This window comes from Panthera tigris, chromosome D1 (assembly GCF_018350195.1).
Source record: "Panthera tigris isolate Pti1 chromosome D1, P.tigris_Pti1_mat1.1, whole genome shotgun sequence".
Taxonomy (NCBI): domain Eukaryota; kingdom Metazoa; phylum Chordata; class Mammalia; order Carnivora; family Felidae; genus Panthera; species Panthera tigris.
The window spans coordinates 19,306,809-19,325,376 of record NC_056669.1 but is presented as its reverse complement, the minus strand read 5'-3'; the positions used below and the strand labels follow the sequence as shown (position 1 = coordinate 19,325,376).

The 18,568-nt window shown below is 44.4% G+C and overlaps 1 long non-coding RNA gene across 1 annotated transcript in view; it reads left to right on the top strand.

The window, feature by feature from the left end:
- Positions 1–16,977, top strand: part of LOC122231528 — a 45,963-nt gene extending 28,986 nt beyond the window's left edge. Inside the window, exons 4-5 of the long non-coding RNA XR_006208765.1 lie at positions 16,386–16,472; positions 16,915–16,977. This is a non-coding gene — a long non-coding RNA (uncharacterized LOC122231528). The remainder of the gene's footprint in view (positions 1–16,385; positions 16,473–16,914) is intronic.
- The last annotated feature ends 1,591 nt before the right edge of the window (positions 16,978–18,568 follow it).

The window sequence follows — 18,568 nt, the reverse complement described above, 5'->3', positions numbered from 1 at the left end:
AGACGTAAAAAGCCCAAATCACAATGGCATCGACTTGCCTGACTTAGGGCTGAGACCACGTAAGGGCCTACATCTTCTGCACAAAGTCTCTAGAGCTTTCCTTCCAGTGGGAAGACTCACCTGGGAAGAAGTGAGGGGAAAGAGAGCTGGGTGGCCAGGATGGCTGTCTGCAGCAGCCGGCTTCTTCATGAGGGTAATTGAACCTGGAGCATTGGCATCCAGAAGCAAGTGGTCACGAGGGAGCAGCATAGACATGGGGAGGTCACAGGAGCAAAAGAGATGAAACAAAGAAAGTATCCCCCAGAGGGACAGTCTTCCTTCTTTCCTTTACGGCAACTCAAAGCCCTGTACTTACCTTTAATTCCTCAGTACTGTATCTCAGGTGTGTTTCCCACATCACCACATATGAGGCTCTGGAATCGTCCCTGTTTTACAAGAACATATAAGCATTGGTTCTCACCTGCTATTTCTAGTAGAGAATGAGAAAAAGTAATCAGCATCCATTGGGCATCTGCAGGTGCCAAGTAATTTTACCGTCTCTCCCACTCAACATGTTTTAGGTGCGAAAAGTTGAGTATGCACCAGTAACTTATCCAGAGTGGCCATCTAGGTGATGAGACTAGGTTTGAAACCCTCGCTGTCAGCCCCTGCATTTCTACATGGACTTCCTCAGGATAGATAGAACATCCTGAGAAACTAAACAAAAAGACATGCTTGGGGGTAAGACTATTCTGTTTGAAGACATATTTTCTCCCTTCTTTCCTTTCCTTCTCACTACAGACCAACACAGAGAGACAACCATTCGTCCACCCCCATACGTAAGCTCAGATTCTCTTCCGTTTTTCTTAACAACAGCAGAGGTTCCATTTCTCAGATGCGGAGACTGGGCTCCGTGACCACACTTCTGATCGTGGGCAGACCATCATGGTGACAGGAGGAATGCATCTATACGTGCCACATCAAAGCATTGTGTATGACCAAATACCGGAACACCTTGGTCTTCCTCTTACCCATCTTGATGTTGGAAGTAATTGCACTTACACTTGAATTTATTCTGAGTCGATATTATAACTCATTTTCTGGATCTGTTTTTCACGTAGCGTTACTTAGTGCTTAAGTGTCTGTGCTTCTATCTTGATCATTTCTCAAATGCCTTTCTCGCTCATCCTCATTACTGCCACTCTTCCCTACTGAGGTTGAATCCGTGGTACAAAGTAGTATTATTGAATGCCAAGTGCAAGTCAATAGATACCTCCGTGAAAACCAAGAGAAACAAAAGCTTACCACTTCCCAGTACTTGTTAAAACATACTGAAACAGCTCGTGCGCAGGTGCCAAGGTCAAGGAGGTCAGCCCACACTTGAGCTCAGGCATTTGAGTTTGTCAAATGAGTCAGTCAGATGGGAATGTTGGGGTTTCTTGGCTGGATGTGTGTCGCTATTGCTGTGCATGAGAGATGTCTATTTGCTGCACCAGCCTTTGCTATCACGCTAAACCATCAGTTTAAAGAATGACGGATGTCCTGAGTGCACTTGTCTTTACAAGAAGTTCCTTGCTTGCAAGGGCAAGGAAATTTTGTGGAATGTTTAGAAAAAAATTTTTTTTCATGTTTGTTTCTTTTGAAAGAGAGAGAGCATGCGTGTGCACCAGCAGGGGAGGGGCAAAGAGAGGGAGAGAGACAGAATCCCCAGCAGGACAGCACAGCTCTGTGAGATCAAGATCTGAGCCAAAGTCAAGAGTCAGATGCTCAACCAACTGAGCCACCCAGGCACCCCCTGTTGAATATTCTTCAGTCTTCTCTTTCCTTTCCTTGTCTCTCCGTGATTACCCGCTGCTTCCTTCATGACTCCTCTGGACGCCTGCAAGAGGTAGGATACCCTCTCCTTGCTGATTGGCAACATCAGCACACACGCAGTTATTTCTGCACCATGTGTTTTCCCTACTAGAGTGGACATTCCGTGCACACCCGCTTTCCAAAGTCTTCTACATCGTTCGTCTGCAGGTTGCTACAATGGCTGGCATAAACTAAGGCACTCAGTAAATATTTGTTGAATGAATGCAAGACAGAATGAACAGGAAATCACATTCGCTTATTTTGCCACATGTTTGGCTTCCCTGAAACACGTGGATTTTTTTCTTTTGAGTATCTTTCATTCATACGGCCTCCCTGCCTTCCTCAGTCAAGATGTATTGAGCATGTTTGATGTGTCAGGCACTGGAGCATTTGCCAGCACGAGCGACACATGGTCCCTACTCCCTTAGAAGGTCCAGAGTGGGTTGAACGGATCATGCTGGTTCTGAGTCAGGCAGCCATTCTGGGTGAGTCACCAGCCACTGTGGGTGGAGCCTCGAAGTGGCTGTTTGCGAGAGAATGCGGAGGAGGAAGTCATTACCCTGATCTTGAGACTCTCACAGCCCATGGGGTAGTGAATGAATAAATACTTGACATATATAATAGATGCCTAGCCTCTAAGTTGTAAGGTACATTAGAAATGGCTAAGCTGTCTTACAGCGATGGAACAATGACTTTCCCCCAATATGAAATCTCCCTGATGCTTTCAGCTAGTATGTAATTTATATTACACATATTTCTTTTGTACGCCTGTGTGCTCAACACTAGGCCAGGGCTGGGCACATGGCTGTGCAGAAGGAAGGTGGGAAACTTGCTTCTAGAAGGCACAGGCCAATGAGAGTGAATATGAGTGAGCAGAAGGGAGGGTGAGAGAGAGGAAGGAAAGGGAGGGGACAGTAAGAAAGGTAGAGACCTTCTTCTTCGGTCCCCTGCCTCTGGGTCCAAAGGATTCCAAAGATAGATGGCTTTAAATTCAGGAACCTCAACTTTTCCCTTAGACATTTTTTTTTCAAGAAGGAGCTTGATATTGTTGAAGTGACAGGATGTGAGGTCAGTAGAAATTCAAGAAATGTCTAAATAACTCCGGTAATCTAGGTTATTGGAGGCAGCCTATTTTCAGGTAACTTGCTTCATTCTGAACAAAGATTTTCTTTTTCTTTTTCTTCAATATATGAAATTTATTGTCAAATTGGTTTCCATACAACCAATTGTTGTATGAGGGTTTCCCGGTGCTCATCCCAAAAGGTGCCCTCCTCAATACCCATCACCCACCCACCACCCCTCCCTCCCACCCCCCATCAACCCTCAGTTTGTTCTCAGTTTTTAAGAGTCTCTTATGCTTTGGCTCTCTCCCTCTCTAACCTCTTTTTTTATTCCCTCCCCTCCCCCATGGGTGTCTGTTAAGTTTCTCAGGGTTTTCAACGAATTGTCAGAGTCTGCCCCTCCATCTCTACTATGTATATACACTATCAACATTTAAAAGAAATTGTAAAAAATCTGTCCCCACTTTTACAATGGCTAGAAGCATTAGATCTTGGGTTCAGTTAGTGCGTATTTGCTTGGTACTTACTATGTGTCAGGCATTGTGCCAGGACCTCGAATTCATCACCCTCAAACCACTGACCTGGTGCTGCCATTGATAATGGTTGGTTTTCCTTTCATAAAATACATTTCAAAGCGCCGCTGAATGGGCCTCTAGACTCCATTTTTTTTTTTTTTTTGCCCAGCCGTTTCCCCCCCCCCCCCCCCCCCCCGCCAAAAAAAAAGTCCATCATGCATGTGTGTGATTTTGTTTGAATTACTAAAAGGAGTATGGAGCAGAGCTGGAATGACATCAAAACTAAAATTAAAACAATTTGAGAATTTCCAGAAACATGACCCTGTTGAATAGTCCTAAGCCACCACTTTCTCAGGCTCCTGTGGGGAAGACAAGCCAGGCCTAAAGGACAAAGATCTGCAATGAAATCGCAGAAAGCAAGGTATTTTCATTTAAATATTGACCTAATGCTTAACGCCTAGCGTGTAAGGCTGGGCACCTTCACACCCGTTATTTCATTTACTTCTCCCAAAAACCATGTGAAACACATCCCATTATTTTCATTCTATAGATTAGAAAATGGGAGCTCTGAGCGACTGAGGAAGTCCCCCCAAACCATACACAGTCCCCCCAAACCTGATTGAGACAGATAAATACAGATTCATTGACTTAAATACAGATTTATTGACTTCAAAGACCTTGCCTTAGGTAGAAATCTCTCTCGCAATATTCTTCTTAAGGCTTAGAACCATTTCTTGGTGACTTTAAGAAAGTCTTCTCCCTCTGAAGACTAAAGGAGGGGTTAATTTGGTTTTGGATTTTGTCCTAAAAACCTTTGGGGTTTTTCAGAGGATGCTATCACTTGCATTTTTTGGCTTGCTACACATTGAATGTGCTAGAGAGTCCCTCTTCGATTCAACCATCTGTGCTCTTGGCTTTTAAATTCCATGAAAATGACTGGACACATTCTTCTTATTCTATCCATACCCAAGGCCAGAGGGAGACATTCTATTGGCTTTCTCCAGTAATCTTTCCTCTTGTTTTCAGTATCTGTTCCAAGGTCTTCAAACCATCTTCCCTTTCGTGTGTGTATGTGTGTTTCCTATATTGTTTCTCATTGTTATTACATTATGTTAATATAATTATAACACAAATGTATTAAAACATAAAAGCTGTATATTTTAATCAGTAAGGACCAGTGCTCAGGGAACATCTTCACTGTCGATTTTAGTAATTAAAAGATATAAAGAGCAAGGGCAAATAACAAACAGCTTCTGAATCTGAAAAATATCCAATAAATAGCCCAGGGACCCTTAAACAGCCCAAGCCAGCTTTGAAATGCCCATCTTATATGGTTTATGTATAGGCCTACATAAAGGCAGGGAATTGAATTAGGCATGGGCATAGAATTTTGCACCTTTAAGGAGCATTTGAGATCCAGCCCTAACATTGTGGAGAAGGAAGTAAATTCTGCAGAGGTTAGCGATTTGCCCAATGCCAAACAGGAAGGCAGAACAGGATCTGAAGCAGTGATTCTCAAACTTTTACCTTTAGATTAAAAAAAGAAGCAGATTTGTTACTAGGCAGAATCACAGTCCCAGGTCATCTGCATCAGATCAGGGGCAGGGCCCAGGAATCTGCATGATTAGGAAGCCTCCAGGGTGATTTGGCAGCCGGTGGTCCTGAGGCCACACTTTAAGAAACACTAATCTGGAATCTCGGGCCTCCGGACAATTTCTTCCCCAAGGACTCTGTTGCCTCCCTACCTTCAAAAACATTCCAAACAGCAACAAGGCTCTTTGTGATTCACATTAATGCTCTTATTTCAACAACTAATTCCTGGTTGCCTCATTCGTTGAGTAGTAATTCTTTGACTCAGTAAGCTGCCATCAGGTACCGTACAGCTGTGTCAGCAGCTCAAAATACACGGATTAGAACACAGCTCTGCCTCCAAGGAGCCGAGACTTCGCAAGAGGAGTAACAACTATGTCTTGAACATTTGCTTTATGTGTGCTTCATATAGCATATCGCCTGCATTCATCTCCTTTCTCACCTGTAGGCAAGGCTGTACAGAATCACAATATGGTTTGTGAGTTTTTCATATTTATAGAGTCATACCCATTCTCCGCCCTTGTTCTTCCCCCTTAATATGCCTTAGAAGTATTTTCCTCGTTCTTTCTTTGGATACGTCTAGTCTTTCGAATGGCTACGGAGCATTTCTCAGTATTGATGGACCATCATGGCTTTAATCATTCCCATATTGATGAATATCCGATTGTTTCTATGTTCTCTTACCGCAAATGATCCCGTGGTGGATTCCAGAGTAAACATTGTTACCCTCATTTTTCCTCGTCCAAGCTCTCACGGCAGCAGAATTGGGATTCAAGGGGAGGCCTGTCTCAAAGCCTACAAAGTTTACTTTCTTTTCACTGTTATGCCTTTTAATAGTTTCGGTGGAAGGGCTTCAGTGCCAGATGAGGTGGGGTACTGGAGGATCACCAAAAACCTAGCTGCTGAGGGAACCTCAGGCAGCGTCACCTGGAGAAGTGACAGTGAAGCAGAATCTAGAAGGCTTCTGGACAGAGAGGAAGAAAGCCACTCTAGGAAGAGGTGTTGGCTTATTACAAACCAATCAATCACCTCCTAGAGGAAACCTGTAATAACAGACTGGTGGGGAGGTTCGTAGAAAAAAGACATGATATGTGCACATCAGGATCTTACAGTATGATTTGTGTGTGTGTGTGTGTGTGTGTGAGTGTGTGTGCTTGTGAGCACGCACACACGTGTGAAAAAACACTGGAGTAATAAGCTACTGAGAAGAATATAGATAAATGCCTACCCCAGTTGGCAGCTTTGGCAAACGCTTGGAAATGAGGAGGCGGTGGGCCTGAGTACATGGCAAAGAAACTTACCCTCTTAATAGCTTCGTTCCTCCTCCTGAAATGAACAAAGTACCGTCTCGTCCCTGTCTCGTCCCTGCCTACTTGACGGGGATGTTACAAGGCTCGGTTAATTTCCGTAAATGTTTTGAGCTCCTCTGAGGTGTGTGTTCTGTAAATAGGAGGTATTAATAGCAGCCGTCAGAGCTGAAACAAAAGTGAATCGAGCTACAGTCACTTGCTGAGAAGGAAACACAAATGCCCATAAAGCATGAAGCCCACGCTGGGTCCATCATCACACTGACCCTTCTTTAAAAAGGCAGCCTGGATCTCATAGAGGACATCGTGGCAGCTCAGGCCCCGATCTCAAGTGGGAAAATGCAGGAGACTGGCTGGATTTTCCACCATTTAATTTCCCAGCTGATTACTATGATTAAGAGCCCATCTGGCACAACACATTTGTGAGGTATGTGTGTGCGGGGAAGTGGGACTTTAGTGAAGGCCGAGATCTAACAGAAAAAAAAGAAAAGAAAAGAAAACGCGCAGTGGAGCCAGTCCCATTTTGGAGCCCTCTGCTAAGATGTTTAAATAGGAATTTCATTGTATTAGTATTAGTGAGGCCGTGAGGCCATATGCCGTAAGAAAGGCAGTTAGGGAGCGAGTGTTTCTCTTTCTCGAGGCTTTTATGTTAGCTTAGCGCGGATTTGGTGGTGCCTTTGTCTGCCATGGGTCTGGAGGCTGCGAACATGCTAAGAAGAAAATCCAGCTCTGGGTTTCGGTGGCAGCACACCCAATATCTGTACCCATAAGGTCATGGTGACTACAAACGCGGTGACTGGAGAGACGCACACTGACACTCGCGCACAGGGGTGGCGGTGATAATTTAGGACAGGGGGTACCCTTACTCCTATACCTCCAAAGAAGGCTCTGAGCAGGGGGTGGAGGGAACCATATGTTAAGCCCTCACATCTTCATGGCCCCTTCAGCGTAACTGCGCCTCCAAATCAATTCACAGGCAAGTCGGTCTCATAAGCACTAATAGGACTCACAGATGTGCAGAAAAACCAAGGTTATGATGCTCAGCTGAACTCCCGGATGGTACTTCCCGTAATTTTCTGTTACCCAGGGGGATCCTGTGTAAACCCATTCCAGACGGGGTTGTTTTTTTTTTTGTTTTTGTTTTTTTAAAATTGTATCTTATTTCTGAGCTCCAACCAGGGCTTCCCTTTGGCGGTCAAGGCTCCAAGTCTCCTTGAAAATTCCTACCTCAAAGGTAGAGGCTCCTGACTCCTGTGGTCACCACTTCTGCCCGGGTCTGCAGGTCCACAAGGAAAACTCATCAGTGACTTGATCTTAATCCCTCACTGCATGGGCACAGGTCACGGAAGAACATCTGGTGGCCCCTGACCTTTCATGTCCGTTTGCCAAATGTATTAAAGCAGGGGTTACTGGAGGACCCATCTGTAGGCTTCCATGGTGGTGGAGGGCTAGGTGGTGGTCTGACTTCAGGAGAACCCGTAAGCCCTATCTATTTTGCTCAAAGAAGGATTGATGACCACCCCCCCTCCTTGAATGGTTGAAGATCTCCATCTTTACAGTAAGCCATTATGCTGAGTTTCTTTGGGCTGGGGCTAGGAGAATGTCTGTCATCTCATCTCAGAAATGTGACAGTAAGTGTGGAGAAGTGTGGCTTCTCCACAGGTTGGAATCAATACCTAATTGCCCTTTGGGAGATTCCCACCCTGTCTCTCAAGAACGTGCATTTCCCAGCCCATGATGCGGCGTTGTGCAGAGAAAGCTAGATCAATAAGAGTGACAAAGTTTCTGATGGGGTCCCCTTAGGCTTCCGTTTCTGAAAAGGGACTTTTACTTTAATTACTTAGACCAGAGACTAATGCTTTACCTTCTTGTAGGGCAGAAGTCCATTAGCGACCCCATGAATTACAGTGAGATCTTGCTTACAATGATGAGGCTTCTTCAGGGCTCAGGTATTTCTGAAGGTGAACTCTGTCTGTTGCTGAGTATCCCGAATAAAGGGCAAGTCTACTGATTTTAGGTCCCGTTCAGCCATAGCTGTCTAACTTCCTAATAGGAGGGAGGCAGGCAAAGTCAATGACGTGGGATGGCAAGTGTCCACATCTCATCATGGCAGCTTCTCCTTGTCCGTGATTTCCCTCATCTGGGTCCGGGAACCTCCCAAGCTTCCCAGGAGAAATGGTAATGCCAATCTAGACCAGTTGTATCCTCTGGGGAGAAGTCTGTGTTGTAAAATGGAATGCCTCACATGGATTCCAAGGAGAATCAGATTAGAATGAACGGACTTGGCATCCTGGGCTGCAAAGAAATTGCTGTTTTTCGTGATTTCTCTTGTCTTCAACAGAGACTTAGCGTCAGATTGGCATCTCTCAGTGACTGGGGGAAGAGGATGAGAGTCGGTTGTGTGAATAAAATGTGTTAAGATAAAAATCAACCCGAACTCCTTTATTAGCTAGAATGTCCACAAATAATATAATAAGAACGGTAATACTTTCCAGAAATCCCCAAATTTCTCACACACAGGCTGCTGAACACCACCTCCCCATTGTCATGAGGAAGACAGGGAAATGTTGACCCAAGAGGAGTTTGGGGTCAGTCAGGAACGGCAGCTACTACTTGGTGTATGTTTCATCAACCTCCTTTCCCCTTGGCAGTGATAACTTACCAAATGCTCCGAAAACTCTTTCCTACTGAGATCAGACAGGATTTCAGAAGCCTTTTAAGTTTGTACTCCAGACAGCCCCTAACAGTCCGTCAGAGTTGGCATAAAGGGCTCAATTTTTCAAAATAAACATATGAAAAAGGTGACATCTTGTGTTCTTCATGGCATAACTAAAACATTGCAGGATGGGATTCTGGACTCAGTCTGTGGCTTTTGCCAGCCTTTTCTGCTTCCAAATCATTTAGATGGGATTCAAGATTCAGCTTTCTACCCGTCCCGCTCAGATTTGTTCGTCACCCCCAAAAAATCACACCCAAAAAATGGGAAGCAGGATCCTGCATTTATGAGCCATCCATGAGGTGATGTCTGGTCCATATTAAATGTCAGAAATAAATAATTTATGTGAGATGAAAATACAGAGATGTGATTATATTATGGATATTAATCCTACCCAAGAATAGCATCTTAACCACCGTGAATGCTCCCTGAGGGACACTAACACTTTTTCAATTATACTTTGGTAACACTTGCCTTGGGAATATGTGGAAAATGTGTAAACATTTTACACAGGACACTTTGAATTCGATGTCTTCTTCAAATCGTGAATTTATCCTCTCCTCAGTCCTGTCCCATGTGTGAAAACAAATAAAAATTAAGTGAACAGGAGCAATTACCCCCAGGTAATGGACAGATGGACTCCAGTCCAGGTCTTGATAGACTAACAGCATTTTGCAGAATCAGGCCTGTCACTCATGATCAGGGTTACAGGAATGCATAGTCAGATTGCCTTGACTAGAACACAGTGCTGGAGACCGTACTCAATCTTAATTGACTTCTGATGCCAATCTCCATTACGAGCATTTGGTGACTTACTCTTTGGTTTATCCAAGATGGCAGTCACTAGAGTACTTATGGCTGGGGTTTCCTACATCTCAGGGTTATGGGGGGCACACCATGGCTGACAAGTCAGGCAGAATGAGAAAAGGGGCACCATGAAATTCCTTCGGCCCCATCTAGGACCCTCTCGCCGGTGTGGGGAGGGGAGGAGCATCTTCATTCCGATGCTGCCGTCACAAAAACACACGAGCTTTGGAAAAACACTTAATTTTCCTCTATGTCGGCTCTCTGCCGTAACGTGGAGTAATAGTACCAACTGGGCTTAGGAGACCATTACTGAACGATGCGTAAAGCGTTTTGCAATCTGAAGCATTAGCTCATAAAAGATGGAGAGGCAAAACATTCTGTTCCTTACCCTGTGTGTGGGGCATCAGACTGAATTTCAGGGTGGAGTAAGGGAAGGTCACTTTACAAAATGTGAAAAAGATGTGGTTTTTGAGCTCAAGGCTAGACATGAGAGGTTTGGATGGCACTACCTGTGTGTGTGTGTGTGTGTGTGTGTGTGTGTGTGTGTGTGTGTGTGTGTGTTACACACACACGTACCTATACTCACGTGAAAAATCGAAGTTGTATTTCTCTTACTTTGAGAGGTGTCCGGGCGGCATTTGAGTTGGCCAGCCACTGTTAATAGGGCTACGTTTCTTCCTGCATCTCAAAGAACGGACTCATTAGAGGTTTTCCAATATGATGTGAAAATCGTGTTTTTTATCTGAGAGTTCTCTGATTGAATTCATTATGTACCCGATGCAGGCTGTCTTCCAGGCCAGCCCATCCGTGTTGATCATTTGTTTATTGCTCTCTTTCTTTTTCCACAAAGGATTGGCAGGGTTGGTGGGAGGGCAGGTGGTGCCGTAAATGAAAGATATCTAATATGTTTTCTGTTCTTTTGGGACTTTGAGAAAGCAGCAAGCCACCTTATAAAGGCAGGCGTGTTTTTGGCCATCTAGATGGAGAAGGGTCTCCTCCAACTGCAGGATTAGTGGTTACACTGATCCTGTAAATTAGTTCTTCTTCTCTTCGATGCTGTAGGATCATGGAGTGGCCCAGCAAACATGTCTTCGTATCAGGGGAAGGTAACCTTCCCATTCCCAGCAGGCAGGACAAATAGGCCAGCAGGCGACCGGGCAGGATTTCCTGGGCTTCCCGAACAAATGAAAAAAAGGCAGGTGTCACTCTCCTGCCCCCGGGGCCAACCAGGTCACAGGGTAATTGCCCAGTTGCCTGCTGGGATAGGCCCACTAGGGTCTTCTCGCTCAAGGTTCATTTTTCATTTTGATTGAGTCATGATGGCTTAGTGCCACAAACATCAGAGGATATGCCTGGTAGGGAAAAGGTCATAAAGAACTCCAGTGATTCCCGCCCCCCCCTTCCCTAAAACCCGGGGTTCATTTTCATGGAGTCGTTTGGAAGGGGTGGGCCAGCAGAGCTGGTTGCTGGGTTATGTCTTTCTCCGCGAATGGCAGCAGCGAAATCTCCATCTTGCTAGTTGAAGAGTCGCCTGGCTGCCTTATTTCAACTGAGGCAGCACAGCCTGCTTTAGCTTTGAAGTGTGAAAACCAAATAAAGGTTGGCAAGGAGAAGAGCTGGAAGCCGCATAGCCTTCTCGGAGCCTGAAGAGACACGCCCAGCCCTGTGCACTGAATGCAGATGCTTTTCCCCAACCCCTTACTCACCCCTTGTCCCGTGTCCACCCCCCCCCCACCCCGGGGGAATTGTGGGCTCAAACAGCAGCAGGCTTGGTTGGTTGCCTCTTACTGGAGCTTTTCTGTTGTGGCTGGTGGACAGACGTTGTGAACTTCTCTAATTTGGGAAGGGACCAAACAGATGCTCGTCCTCCAACTCTCTTGGTGTATGTCTTCCTAATCTGCCCGTGACAGCGAGGCACGCATGCACACGCGCACACGCGCACACACACACACACAGACCTGACTTTGGTTTGCCCCAGCACCCTGAGTAATGCTTTAGGCTATTTATTGTCTACCCCCTCCATGTCCTAGAAGATTTTAGAAATTCTAATACAGGAGGCTGAGAAAGGAAAATATTGGCTTCCACAGTACAAACATCTCTGTCCTGAAAGGAAATGTTAATTTTCCCCTAAATCAAATGTTGACATAGATCAGCCGCCGCTAAAGATGTGTCACTATGAGGGAAGGGTCTCCGCTCGGGAGCCCGGATATTGGGCTGGGGTCTCTCCTCCGAAACGCTAACTGGTTTAGAATCTAAACAGGTTTGGCTTGGAAGTTTTGCGAATAGTTCCAGTTGGTTTTCGAAAGCCGATCTCTCTGGGACACCCCTCCTGAGCAGGGGAGCAGGGAACAGGGTTCCACTTTGTGGAACACACCGTTTCTGCCTAAGCCTGGGCCCCTGCCCTGGTCTCGGCAGTGGTTCAGGCCCTGCTTACCTCTGCCAGGAATACAGGATTTTAACGGGAGGTGGGGGCGGGGAAGGCTAAGGGCACCGAGCAAGGATGTGGTGCTGAGGCAAAGAGAAATTTCCAGCACTAGGTGTCTTACCTGCTGCTTTTCTCCACTGCCCCCCAAACACACAGCCTCTGTATTCTCCTCTGTTCAACACCTATGTTTTGAAAACTGCAAATTGAGTTCCCCCACCCTCTCCCTCTGACTAGGCACACGCGCGCGCGCGCACACACACGTGCACACGCACGTGCGCGCGCGCACCCTTTTAACTCGTGAAGTTTGAAAGATGATGATGTATACAACCAGCGTGCTTTGCCAGTCTGCACGGTGAAGGCCAAGATTAATGCAGAAGGTTGGTGCAATGTTGCCGCAGAGCAGCGTGATCAGAATACAAGATGGAGCAGAGGGGGGAAGGCCAAGAAATATGTCTGCGCTTGGAGTTTACACGAGTCTCCTTAGCAACTTGTCTGAATTTATTTTTCCCTTAACGTGTGTGGGTTTCTTCCAAACCCGGAGTGAAACGGGAGTTGTAGCTCCTAACAGTCCTCGATTTCTAAGAGGGTGAAATCGTTTCAGTGGGTGGCAAGCCCTTCTCTCCCCTTGCCGGTTCCTCTCTCCCCGCCCCCCCCCCACCCCCCGGGGCCGCTCCCTTCCCCCCCCCCCTCCCGACCCCTCCCTCCAGGAGGTGGCTCTGCTCCTTTGCATTGTGACTTTGTGGACTGTTGGGAGCGTTCCAGAAATTCTCATCTCCACGGGGGAAGGAGAGAGCCTGTTTCTGATGGCCACAGCTGTGCAGGTTTCTGCCACAGCCTCGCTGCTTCCTGTGCGTGTAGCTTATGTGTCACTGCGCCTGTTTCTACGCCCGTGTGTTGTAAAATAGGGAGAAGCCGTCCAGCTCCTTTCCTCTCGACTGTTTCTTGACATTTTTTTGGTCTTGCTCTTCTCCTTTTGCATCTCTTACCCCTCTCCCCCAACACACACACACACACACACACACACACACACACACACACAGCGTCCTGTAATTCTAATTAGAATATAATATAATTAGAATATAAAGCTATTTGGCAAAAAAAATTGGCAAAAAAAAAAAAAAAAAAGCCCTGACTTTTAGGAATCTGGTACGTTGGATTTTACGGGATTGGGTTTATTTCAGGGGAGACCACCAGAAATAATTACAGTGGTTTTACCTAAAATTGCTTTCCCTTGAAATAACTCTGGGGTAGTCACAGTTACTGCCTCATCGGCGCCGATATCGAATATAAATCTTAATATTTCTCCTTCTTTGCCCCCTCCCCTTCTAGAGTTAGGGGAAAAAAGAAAAATGAAACCTGGCCAAAAGACGTTAAGGTTTGATTTTGGCTCTTTTACAAACAGATGTTGCCTGTCATTCTATTGTTGTTAAGCAGGTACCAGATTGGAGCAAGCAGCAGTGTGTGTGTGTGTGTGTGTGTGTATGTGTGTGTGTGAAAAAGAGAAAGAAAAAAAGGAAGTCCGGGGGAGAGAAGAGAGAGTGTGTTGGGTGGACAGGGGCTGAAAGGCAAAAAGATTGATTTCAGGACAAGTTGACAGCAAGAAGTAGGTGATACAGATTAATACTTTTTTTCCCCCCCAAACTCCCAACGTGGTAGCAGTGGTATAAAATCGTGCTCTATTTGGCTGTTTGCTGTTTCGAAGAAAGAGGGAAAGGTGGAAATCAGTCGACGTGGAGAGCCTTAGCTGGGAAAACCTGGCCTCTCCTGGGCTGAAATGGAGGCGATTGGTTGGGTGTTCAGATGTTCCCTCTGAGTAAATGCAAACCCTCCAGGGAGGCAAAGGTCTTTCTGTTTGAGCTGAACTTAGTTTCTTGCGCTTGGTGGTTGTAGGCATCCTGGTAGAAGCTCCGGGGCTCCCTTGTACTTTTCCCAGAACAAGCATCCCATTGTTAGAGTCCGGGTTTTAAGGACATCCTGACTCTTTACATATTGCACATCTCTTTTCTCGCAGGATCCAAGTGATTTTCTTCTCGGTTCCTTACCAAGCCTCTCTGCACCCTCACTTAATTCGCAGCTTCCTAATCGAATTGTGGGCTGCTTTCTCAAGAGCAAAACATAGCTTTAAAAGAAAAGTGTTAACATCGGCTGGCATATAGGAAACCTTGTGCAGCATGCAGTTCATTTATCTGAAAGAAATGACAGACATCTGATTTTTAAAAATATGTATCTCCTGTCTCCATATCAGAATCCGGGTCTTCTGTATATATATTTTTTCAAATTGTGGTTTAAGAAACCTTCCTGGCTTTATTAACAATCTAGCTAGAAAGGAAGTTGTAGGCTGGCATCATTGTTTGCATTTTAAAAAAGGAGGAAAAATTGTCATCCTAAGCAAACTTCTTGCTTTCAAAAGTGAAAGTAGTCTCCTTAGCCAGCTGCACACGAAATAACTTGTTACTGGCAGCCTCTTTCTCTTTTGTTCCGTCGGGTGTGTCAGAAGCAAATTTGCCTCCACTTTCTCACCCTTAAATGGTCGATCTCTGTTACGCTTCTATCCAGGGCGAACCTCGAGTGGGTTCAAGATGGTTTGAGGAGCGGGCTGCTTTTTTGTCATTTAAAAACAACCTGGGGGCATCTTTTGTTTTTGTCCAGTCTTTCTTATTCTGTCCCACTACTTTCACGTCTTTGTTCTTTGGTGGACCTAGCCATACTTCAGTTTTCATTTTCCATAAAATACGAATTTTTTTTTAATGCGGGGGGGTGTGATAGGAAGATTATCAATATCAATTTCTAGTTTTCCCTGCTCCCGAAAGGAACACGAAAACGAATGCGTTGCCTTGCCAGTCTCCTCCCAACTGCTCCCTTCTGGTCAGTTTTTCCTGGGCAGAGTAGAATTAATTCTACCTAAGCTAGCTGGCTTTGGTGCCGGCGCCTTTGCACCGCATGCTAGAGAGCCGCTCCCACGCCGGGTCTGGCGTCCTGGTGGCAGTATCGCAGGTGGATAGAGTGTGGTGTGACGCGTGGCACCAGTGAATTACTCTTGGGGCAGCAGTTGCTGGATGTGCCTTTTTTGTTGTTGTTGAGGTGATTGGATCCTTCCTACAGAAAACGAGGGCTGCAGAGGGTGAGAGAAAAGACATCAGGAAAACAGAAAACCCATAGGGAGACCAAAGACTAGCTGTCGCCCCTGCCTCATGACGAATGCCAAAGGGTAGATTTGAGTCTTTTTTTGTTCTTTTTTTTCTTTTCATTTCTCCCATCCTCTCTCTCTCTCTTTCCTCTCTCACTTTCTCTGTTTCATTCTCTTTCTTTCTTGTTCTGTTTCTCTTTTTCTTTCGCTCTCTGCCTCCGTTTCTTTCTTTCTTTCTTTCTTTCTTTCTTTCTTTCTTTCTTTCCTTTTCTTTCTTTCTTTCTTTCTTTCTTTCTTTCTTTCTTTCCTTTCTTTCTTTCCTTTTCTTTCTTTCTTTCTTTCTTTCTTTCTTTCTTTCTTTCTTGTCTTCTTTCTTTCTCTTTCTCTTTTACTCTTTTTCTCATCTTTCTTTCTCTTTTTCTTTCTTGTCTTTTTCTTTCTCTTGCTCATCTCTTTTTCTTTTTTTCCTCATCTTTCTTTCTCGTCATTTTCTTTCTCTCTTCCTTCTTTTCTTTCTTTCTCTTTGTCTCTTTCTCATCTTTTTCTCTTTCCTTTTTCTCATCTCTTTCTTTTCTTTCTTTCTTTCTTTCTTTCTTTCTTTCTTTCTTTCTTTCCTTTTTAAAAGCTCAGTTGAATTTTTCTGTCCCCTCAGGACAAAGGAGGTCTGCAGAGAGTCTGTACAAGACGTACATCTTTAAAAAAAAAAAAAAAGGAGGGTGGAGGGCAGGGAGTCTTTCTGTTGGTGTCGTTCTGCTGACATCACCATGGATTTGGTGTTCAAGTCCACAGGCAGGCAAAACTCAAATACATTTTCCCTTTTGCAAGCAGCTGCACAGTGAGTTTGCCTTCCATTAGTAAAGGAACAATGAAGGAAAAGCAAACCCAGCGTCTAAAACATGGCCAATGAAAGAACGTGGGAAAGGAAGCCAAGAATCCTGCTGTGGTGGAAGAGGGGATAGACTCATGAATTCTCCACAATAAGATATTTTACTTCTTTTTAACAGCCCCATCAGCAGAGAGAAATAATGACTCCCGAAACAGTTCACAATCAAAAGTTAAAACGATGTTTCAGTGATGCTACATCATGCCAGGTAATGATTGCCCAACTTGATTGTACCTTGACCATTCTTAATTATTGATAGCCTGTCTCTTAATCATGTGTAGCAAACGAGCGGTTTGGTATAAAACATGGGAATTTGTGAGTATTTTAAGACCTCACATTCCTGTTTAATCTTTTTTTTCTGGTAGAATCGTTCTCAGGGTTTGTCGATAGCCAGGGAAATTCCAGGAAAAATGTGAAAGTGACTTATATGCAGAACCTTTGTGTCCTGTATAGTTCTGGAAATGAAGTAAAAATTAGGCTGCCCAGTGTTTTCCTCGGTTTATTTTTATGTCAAGGTTTGGGTGCCCTTTTACTCTTATTCTGGTGTTCATTCTGATTTAGCTTTTAAACAAGATTCGGGTGGCAACAAGAAACGAACCAAAAAAACAAACAAAGAGCCTTGATCCAGTTAAAATAATTTTATTTTCCAGACGCAGGGCTAATGGTTGGAAGATACTGGCCTAATAAGGTGGCAGCGAACTTTAAAAAATAGGATTTCTAAGGAGTTACTTTTTCAGGTAATAGCGTTTTCCTAGAACTTTCCCAAACCTTCCATTTCCTCAAGTACTGCCCATTTTTAGGGCATGCCCGAATGATTTAATTATGAAGCATAATTGCATTTTAAACTCGATTTTTAAAACTAGCAACTGGTTTTATAATATTCATGGCGAATGAGTAGAGCGGACATGGCATTCAACTGTATGGAATTCAGCGGAAAAAACGTAAAGTTATTACTTAACAGTGCTTACTTTCTTTTGACAATGATTTAGGCAGAACTCATTTGAAACCATCAGGCACTGTCCTTAAACTCCATGGCTATCTTGGGTAATTGAATATAAAAATGTAAATATTAGAAGATTGTCTCTAAAAAGCCTACCGTGTGCTCTGAATTCCTGGAAGATAGAGCTTCTGTAAATTGCATCATAACAATATTGACATTTTAACTTCAGTCCTAGATTGGTAATACTGTATGGCGTATAATGGAACTCTCCCTGTACATGTCTAGGGGCTAAGATTTGAGCTCAGCTCTCATGATATAGGTAGTTTCCTTATAGTGTTATCGCAGGACTTTGTGCCACTTAAAAAGGTTTAATAACATAAATGATATATCGCTTGATAAATTACCTTACCCTGATTTGCCATTGTTCATAAGCATCAGCCTACATTTTCCAACTTAATTACGAGTATTAATATGTAAGAGAGCCCCACAAAACCTTGCTTAATAAAGCAAGCCAAAATTTCTTCTGAAAAGAACATTTCTTTTCCTCCTTAGCACAGAGAAGCTTCTTGAAGGAGGTATTCAATTCATATTTTGGAGAAGCTTTCTACCTCCAAACAAACCACACTGCTAGGAGGTCAGTATTTGATTTAATTCTTTTCCCCCTGCAATCTAGGCATCTTCTGATTTGTTTTTTGTTTTTGTTTTTTCTGAAATTAAAACTGTGGATTGTTTGGAAGCTAACAATACAAACCATTTGGAAGGAATAGCTTCTCTCTGTCCTATATTTACCAAAGAGAGAGAGAGAGAGAGAGAGAGAGAGAGATGCCCCCAATGAAAACATAGCATTGTGCTCCTTTCTGTGGGCTTTGAAGGTGCACATTTATGAAGACGGCTCTAATTGAATGACTAAGTATAACACTTTGACAGATCGTCTTTCATTCATTGCTAACAAGTACTGCATTACATCTTTGTAATGAACATGAAAATGACAGTTAGCCCTCATCACTCGGGAAGCCTGGGCCGATTCCTTCCTATCTGAGTGAGAGCTCCTATGTCACCCGTGTTCCAGTAATCCTGAACAGTATGCAGGGCACCCATCCTCAAATGCCTCTGGTCATTTGTGCCTTTGTCAGAGAGAGATCAAAGGAAGAGCAGAGGCTTAGAGTTTATTTTAAAATCTTTCATTTTAGAAAGGAAAGGAGCATATTAAGGTAATAAAGCAAAGACCCCTCGGAGGTGAGTGGTTTGGATCCTAATTCTTTCCACTAGCTACTCTGTTGTTTCTTTGGATCTCAAAGTCAAGCCATGGAACTGCAACTAAATTCTCAGTCTGGGTAACCTTCACGGCACCAGTGGGCTGCAAG